General features: G+C 33.8%; 1 long non-coding RNA gene across 1 annotated transcript; it reads right to left on the minus strand.

The window, feature by feature from the left end:
- Positions 1–5,104: 5,104 nt before the first annotated feature.
- Positions 5,105–6,943, minus strand: LOC148596959 (uncharacterized). Its single transcript, XR_015919206.1, has 3 exons — positions 6,503–6,943; positions 5,810–5,909; positions 5,105–5,171 (listed from the first exon to the last, which is right to left on the minus strand). It is a non-coding gene; the product is annotated as an uncharacterized LOC148596959 (long non-coding RNA).
- Between the last annotated feature and the right edge of the window lie 204 nt (positions 6,944–7,147).

The raw sequence follows: 7,147 nt of genomic DNA on the forward strand, positions 1-7,147 counted from the left end.
TCTCTTTTTGTTTGCCCTTAGGGGCTAATTTTAATGTCCTTGCCTGTCTCTGGCCAGATGTCTTCCAAATTGTATCTTCATGTACTAAAGAGGTCATGTCTTCCTGATTGTATCTACTAAAGAGGTCCGTGTTGGAGACCTTATAAAAGAGGGTTCCTTTCAATTTCACTAGTATAACAACATTTTACACTAGGAAAGTTGGTAACAGATAATTAACTGCAGTGGAATAATGGTATCACATTGTCGTCAGTTCATTTTTGTCGTCTGCCGTTGAATAATGGTATCATGCTGTTGTCAGTTTCTTCATTTTCGTCTGCCATGTTAATAATGGTATCTTGCTATAGTCAGTTTCATCATTGTTGATTGCGGTGGAATAATTGTATCGGGCTGTCATTAGTTCGTCAGTGCCGTCAGCCGTTTAGTAATGGTATCATGATGTCGTCAGTTTCGTCATTGTCTTCTTCGGTGGAATAATGGTATAATGTTATAGTCAGCTTTGTCATCTGTGGTGGAATAATGGTACCACACTGTCGTTAGTTTAGTCGTTGTTTGTTGTGGTATAATGGTATCACGCTGTCTTCAGTTCGTCATCGTCGTCTGTGGTGGAATAATGGAATCATGATGTCGTTTCGTCATTGTCCTCTGCGTTGGAATAATGGTTTAAGCTATAGTCAGTTTTGTCATTGTTATCTGTGGTGGAATAATGGTACCACACTTTCATCAGTGTCCTAATTGTCGTTTGCGGTGGAATAATGGTATCACACTGTCGTCTGTTCGTCATTGCTGTCTGCGGTGAACTAATGGTATCATGCTATATTCAATTTCGTCATTGTTGTCTGTATTGAAATAATAGTACCACACTGTGGTCAGTTTCGTCATTGTCGACTGCCATGGAATAATGGTAGCATGCTATAGTCAGTTGCGTCATTGTCATCTGCGGTGGAATAATGGTATCACACTGTCGTCAGTTCGACTTTGCTGTCTGCGAGGAATAATGGTATCATGCTATAGTCAATTTTGTCATTGTTGTCTGTGATGGAATAATGGTACCACGCTGTGGTCAGTTTCGTCATTGTCGACTGCCGTGGAATAATGGTATCATGCCGTTGTTGTCGCCGTCTGTGGTGGAATAATGGTATCATGCTTTCGTCAGTTTCGTTATTGTCGTCTGTAGATATTTCATGTTTGAACAATAACTTGAGTATACATTGATTTTATGGATCTTCATGAAATTAAACCACTAAAGAAAGCCTGGGATTGATTTTAGGGGTTTTAACTTGAACTTATTACGAATGAGGGATCAGAAACAAACATTTTCCCGTTTTGCAGATAATAGCTTGAGTAAAGATGAATGGATCTTATAAATGTACCTCAAGGTGATATACCCATCCTTAAAAGAAAGGCTTGGATTGATTGGGGGGGTTGTGCTTATTGAGGAATAAAGGGCAAAACAGGGATTTTAGTCAAGTTCTTTTCCTATCTAATAGCTATTAAAATTGCGATCTGTATCAAGCTTGAAAAGCGTGTAAAATTGTGGCCCAACTGTTCATGATTAGACCTCTGCATTCTAATCAAGCATTGCCCTGTGAAGCATTTCTTTTGCTTAATATGAAAATAAGACACAGGCCATTTTCTTTTTGAAGGGGGCTCGGATTTAATGTTGAGTTATGTTTTGCCCTGGCACGAAAAGTATTTCTTTTTTCAGCAGCAGTAGTTAAAAATTGTACTTGAATATCTACATTATTAAAGGATTGTGGAAATATTAAACAATATTAATATTTTTTATTAAATCAATGACTGAGTAAAATACTTTTGGCTAAAATTGGAGTAATCTTAATTTTATTATAACAAACCAAGCCTCCCCCCTCAGTACAAAAATGGTATGTGCCACACAATTTGTACAAGGAACGTGAACCTATAGCATGAGAGCTGAGATCTGCTAGTCTTTTATAATTTATAATAAGAAAAATTGATAAATAACCCATTACTGGTAAAAAAAAAAGTATGCGATAAACAGTATATGTACAGCCATTTTAATATTGCCCTTGTTATCAGCCCTTGATTGATATTGTCTGACCAGCCCATATCAAGATCTCGGGTTGAAAAAAAAGGCAATTCACAAGGCCATGTTTTGATATTTGTAAATATTCATTGTAAACTAATAGGGAAATATTGATTTATAATTTTTTTCTGTCAATGCTTGAGAAAATGAAGAGAAAAAATGGCTAAAATTTGGAAAATTACTTTTCTCCAAATTATCCGACCCCACCCACTTTCCCTTCAGTATTAAAAAAAGATTCAGTACCTAACCTGGATACAGTGTTGGACTTAAGTTTTCCTTGGGTTGTAAAAGAAGTTTTCAATTATAATCATTATAAATATTAAAAGCGATTTGGAGAGAAGATGAAGAATGGTCTAAGGGAGGTAATTCAAGAAAGTTTTCACTTCACATTAAAAAAAAAGTTTATTTGACACAAAACTAAGATGGTTTCATATACAGTGAAACCTGTCTAAACCAAACACTTTTTTAAAGATCTTTATATCAGTGTAAATGTACGTTTTGGAACCTTAGAAAACCAACCACCGATATAAGTCTTAACCGAGCCAATTTTAAATTTGAAATATATAGATTTAGATAGATTTCTCATTAAGTAATTTTAACAAATAATGCTCATATATAAATAAATATTGTGGCATTCCTTCGTCAATTCAGTTTGTGCCTTAAGCAGTTTGCCCAAGACCTGAAAGTAGTATAAACTGTCTCAGATTAGTGAAACACGTGAGAATTTCAGTTGTATTCTAAAGAAAAGTTACTGAAATTGACTGTTCATTTAGTAGCTAATTGAATTAATGGGACAGATTGTTAGTTAGTACCACTGTTTGTTTGTGTTATATGTGAATTGTAATGCAAATTGTCATATCAAATGGTCTAAACCCTACAGATTTGGAAAGCCTTAATCACTTCTGAGTTTATTACACTAAAAAAATACATCAGAAATGTAACAAGATGATCCTCACTGGTTATACTTTAACCAAAAAAGAGGGTCAGACTGGTCTTAAAAAAAAGAGGGTTAGGCTGGTCTGAAAAACAAAGGGTTAGGCCGGTCTAAAAAAGGAGGAGCTAAATATATTTAAGAATACTCAAGAGGTCGAGCTGGTCTTACATTTGTCTTTAGAAAGGGAGAGTCGAAATCCATTTTGGAAGATTGAAGAGAAAAAATTCTATGGTAGGTCCCCAGTTGCTGAATTTACCGATGATGAAATGCCATAATCTCAAACAGCCCCATGCACATAGTACTGGAAGATGATATATACACAGTCAAGATGAACATGGAACAATTGAGATGAAAGCAGACTTTGATTCCATCTGACAAATTCTTCAACGCCACTAGATATACAAATGTCCTGAAAAAGAAGAACAAGAATAAGAACGCTGTACTTCCATGCATAAAATCTGTAACAAGTGAACGAATGACCTTAATATCTAATACTAAACACTAATCTGTTATCAGTGAACTAATGACCTTAAATTTTGATTCTTATATCTAAAACAGAACACTAAAACCTGTCTTAACTGAACCTGAATAACCTGAATACCTATCTATAACAGACACGTTTTAATATAAAGAACCTTATCTCAACTTAACATAAACCTGATCTGTAACTGATCATGATACATTATAAACTCACATACCAAACATCAGCTCGATATCTGAGAGTTTTGAGAAAAAAAGTCCTGAAAACTGTTGATTTAAAGAAATGGCTAATTCTAAGGCCTGTTATTTTGGTACAAGTCAGCGGAGCAGAAAAAAAAAACCTTTAGATACTCATCATGGTAGAGGTACATACCAAATATCAGCTCGATATCTGTAAGCATTTAGAAAAAAAAGTCCCAAAACCAAATTTCGGTAAAAATCAACTAAAACTAAACATAATCTGTTTATCATGATGGTAGTCTCGCATACATCAGCTTAATATCTGCAAGTGTTTAGAAAAAAAAGTCTGGAAAACTAATGATGGACTAACAGGCAAAAAATATCATACCCTTCACAACTTGGTTGCATGGGGTATAAATATCATCATATCTGTTTAATTGTACCAAATAACTGTCTATATGGAACTAATTTTGAAGTCTAAATTCTGTTAATACACTAAACTAATTAACAAGAGGTATAAAGACTACCTCCAAACCCAACGTAACACAGACAGACAGACTAACATGAGATGCACATGACTAATTAACAGAATGTATAAAAACTACCTTCAAACCTTAAGAGTGACAGACAAATAGACAGACTAACATGAGATCATTTTATACACATGACCAAACAACCTAATGTATACAAACTATCTCCAAACCTAACATGTAACAGACAGACAGACTGCCATGATATCACTGTTCATACATGACAAATTAATCAAATGTACAAAACCAACCTACAAACATTAACTGTGACAGACAGACAGACTGACTAACATGAGATCATTTTATACACATGACCAAACAACCTAATGTATACAAACTATCTCCAAACCTAACATGTAACAGACAGACAGACTGCCATGATATCACTGTTCACACATGACAAATTAATCAAATGTACAAAGCCAACCTACAAACATTAAGTGTGACAGACAGACAGACTGACATGAGATCACTCCTTACACTTAACTATAAACCAAAGGCATCAACATACCTCAAAACCTAACTTGTAACAGACAGTCAACAAAACAAACATGAAATCACTGAAAAACGACAGACACGAGATCACTATACATAGTTGACAATTTAACAAGAGCCATAGAGGTATAATAACCTAATGTGAGACAGACAGACAGACACAAGATCACTATACATACTTGGCAAATTAACAAAAGCCATAGAGGTATAATAACCTAACGTGCGACAGACAGACAGACACGAAATCACTATAGATACTTGACAAATAACAAGAGCCAAAGGGGTATAATAACCTAACATGCAACAGACAGACAGACTAGAAATCACTATACATACTTGACAAATTAACGAGAGCCATAGAAGTATAATAACCTAACCTAACGTGCAACAGACTGACTGACAAACTCGAGATCACTATACGTACCACAGAGGTATAATAACCTAACGTGCAACAGACAGACAGGTCCCTGCAAAGCAGTGTAGCAGATTCCTAAAATAAAATAATAGTCATCAAGAGTTTTGAATAGTGCTAAATAACATATTTTTCAAGTATTTGTCAACAATTTATTTTAAAAGGCATATAATTACATGTACATCATAACTCTATTGACCAAAACTACATTTACCCTGACCTAGGATTAAAACAGGAAGACAGCATGAATATGCATATTATGCTGAGAGGGTTGTTGTCTTACAATTGGCCTCAAGTTAGATTAATTTATTTCTTATATTGGTTTTATCCATGTACAGTTTAAGATAAATCTTTTCAATGGCTGACTGAGTGTTTGAATGTTCTGTTATGGTACATGTATAAATCATGCATACATTTAGAAATTCTCCTGGCTTACATCTTTATATTCTGAGATTTAATTTGGTGCTATGTGACATGGCTATATAAAATTATCCAACTATGCTAAATTTCACCAAAATGACCACCAAACAATTGTAAATACAACTGTGTATAGTTTGAAGAAAATCAAACACACCATTTCCTAAATATTGAGTAATTTAGTTGTGCTTAAAGGATATGTTGACTGACAAGTAGATAGACAGACAGGGAGAGAGTGATTCCAATACACCAGCCCAAACTTTAAATATCACAATAATAGGATTAATTTAACTACTAACTTCTCAAACTGCCATTGATATTTAAACACAGTTACATGTAGGTTCATCCTCTTCTGTCAAGTCCCATGGCCACAAATGATGGACCAATCCATATTCAAACCTGCAAAAGTTTGACAAAATTCACAAAAATATTGTAAAAGAATGACCACCAGAATCTAAAGTGTATTATCATGATTATAGCATATTCAGTACTGTACATATATTACAATTAATTAAATGTTCAGTAAAATCCTTCACAGTGCACTGCTTAATACAACTACAAAGACTGAACGCTGAACACTTTGGACACAAATTTAACAAATCACTCAAGATTGATATACATGTAGCTTTTTAATTTAATTGTGATTAGATATTTACATATGGATGAAAAATTGACCAAAATCCAATTGGCCCTTTTTTGGCCGTAAATTTGTGATCTGTTCTAGTCACGATCTCCAAAATATTTGGGGCATAAACCCCATAATCAATACCAATCTTCCTGTTGTGGTTTGGAGCCTTGTTGTAAAATTAAAAAAAAAAAGATCAACTACCTCATATTTAAGTTAATTGCATAACCAACCCCCCAAAAGAAGATGTCTATGGACAACCACAATAATAACATTACTACAAGTTTTTTTTTCAGTCCTATAAGAAAGGAATGACACCACAGATTAATGTGGTTTATTAATAATTTCTCTTGCTGATTTATGTTACCTTCTGTCAGAAATTATCATAGGCCACATCTACCATTGATCTTTGTTTAAAACACACATGGATGTTAAATACAGGTATAAGAAATATGTCAAAGCATATTTATTTCTTGCACTACAAAATAAAGAAAAAAAAATAATATCAATATTCTACATATCAAAATATATATGAAATGTTTGTATACAAACAACAAATATGAAAAAAAAAACTTCCTTTATAGGAAAAAAAAGCATCCATCTGTAATGTAAAACAAGTCATACAGTAATTGTGTACTTTATAGCCAGTGCATATACAAGTACATTGCAGGGTATGATGTTATCATTTTATTAACCTTATCCTATTGGACAAAGTGATGAAAATTCTACTTGCCCAAACCTAGGTTGTCCTTCAGTAAATGCATGTTAAAAAATTAAAGCAATTTGGTTGTCCTCGGGGCAGGTATAATATAACTTTTACTTGTCTGATTGGGTGTTTTACTTGTCCCAGGCAATAGGAAACCTTTAACGTCATTAACTGCATTGTATAAGCATATCACTTTAAATCCATAATGATACTAAAAGGGCACTTTAAAAATCAAATTTTAACTCCAATATGAAATAACAGGTGTTATATTGCAATACTATGTATTTTGGGTAATATACATGTAAT

Source organism: Perna viridis, chromosome 15 (assembly GCF_037379345.1).
Source record: "Perna viridis isolate PV_CMFRI_1.1 ecotype Kerala chromosome 15, ASM3737934v1, whole genome shotgun sequence".
Classification (NCBI taxonomy): domain Eukaryota; kingdom Metazoa; phylum Mollusca; class Bivalvia; order Mytilida; family Mytilidae; genus Perna; species Perna viridis.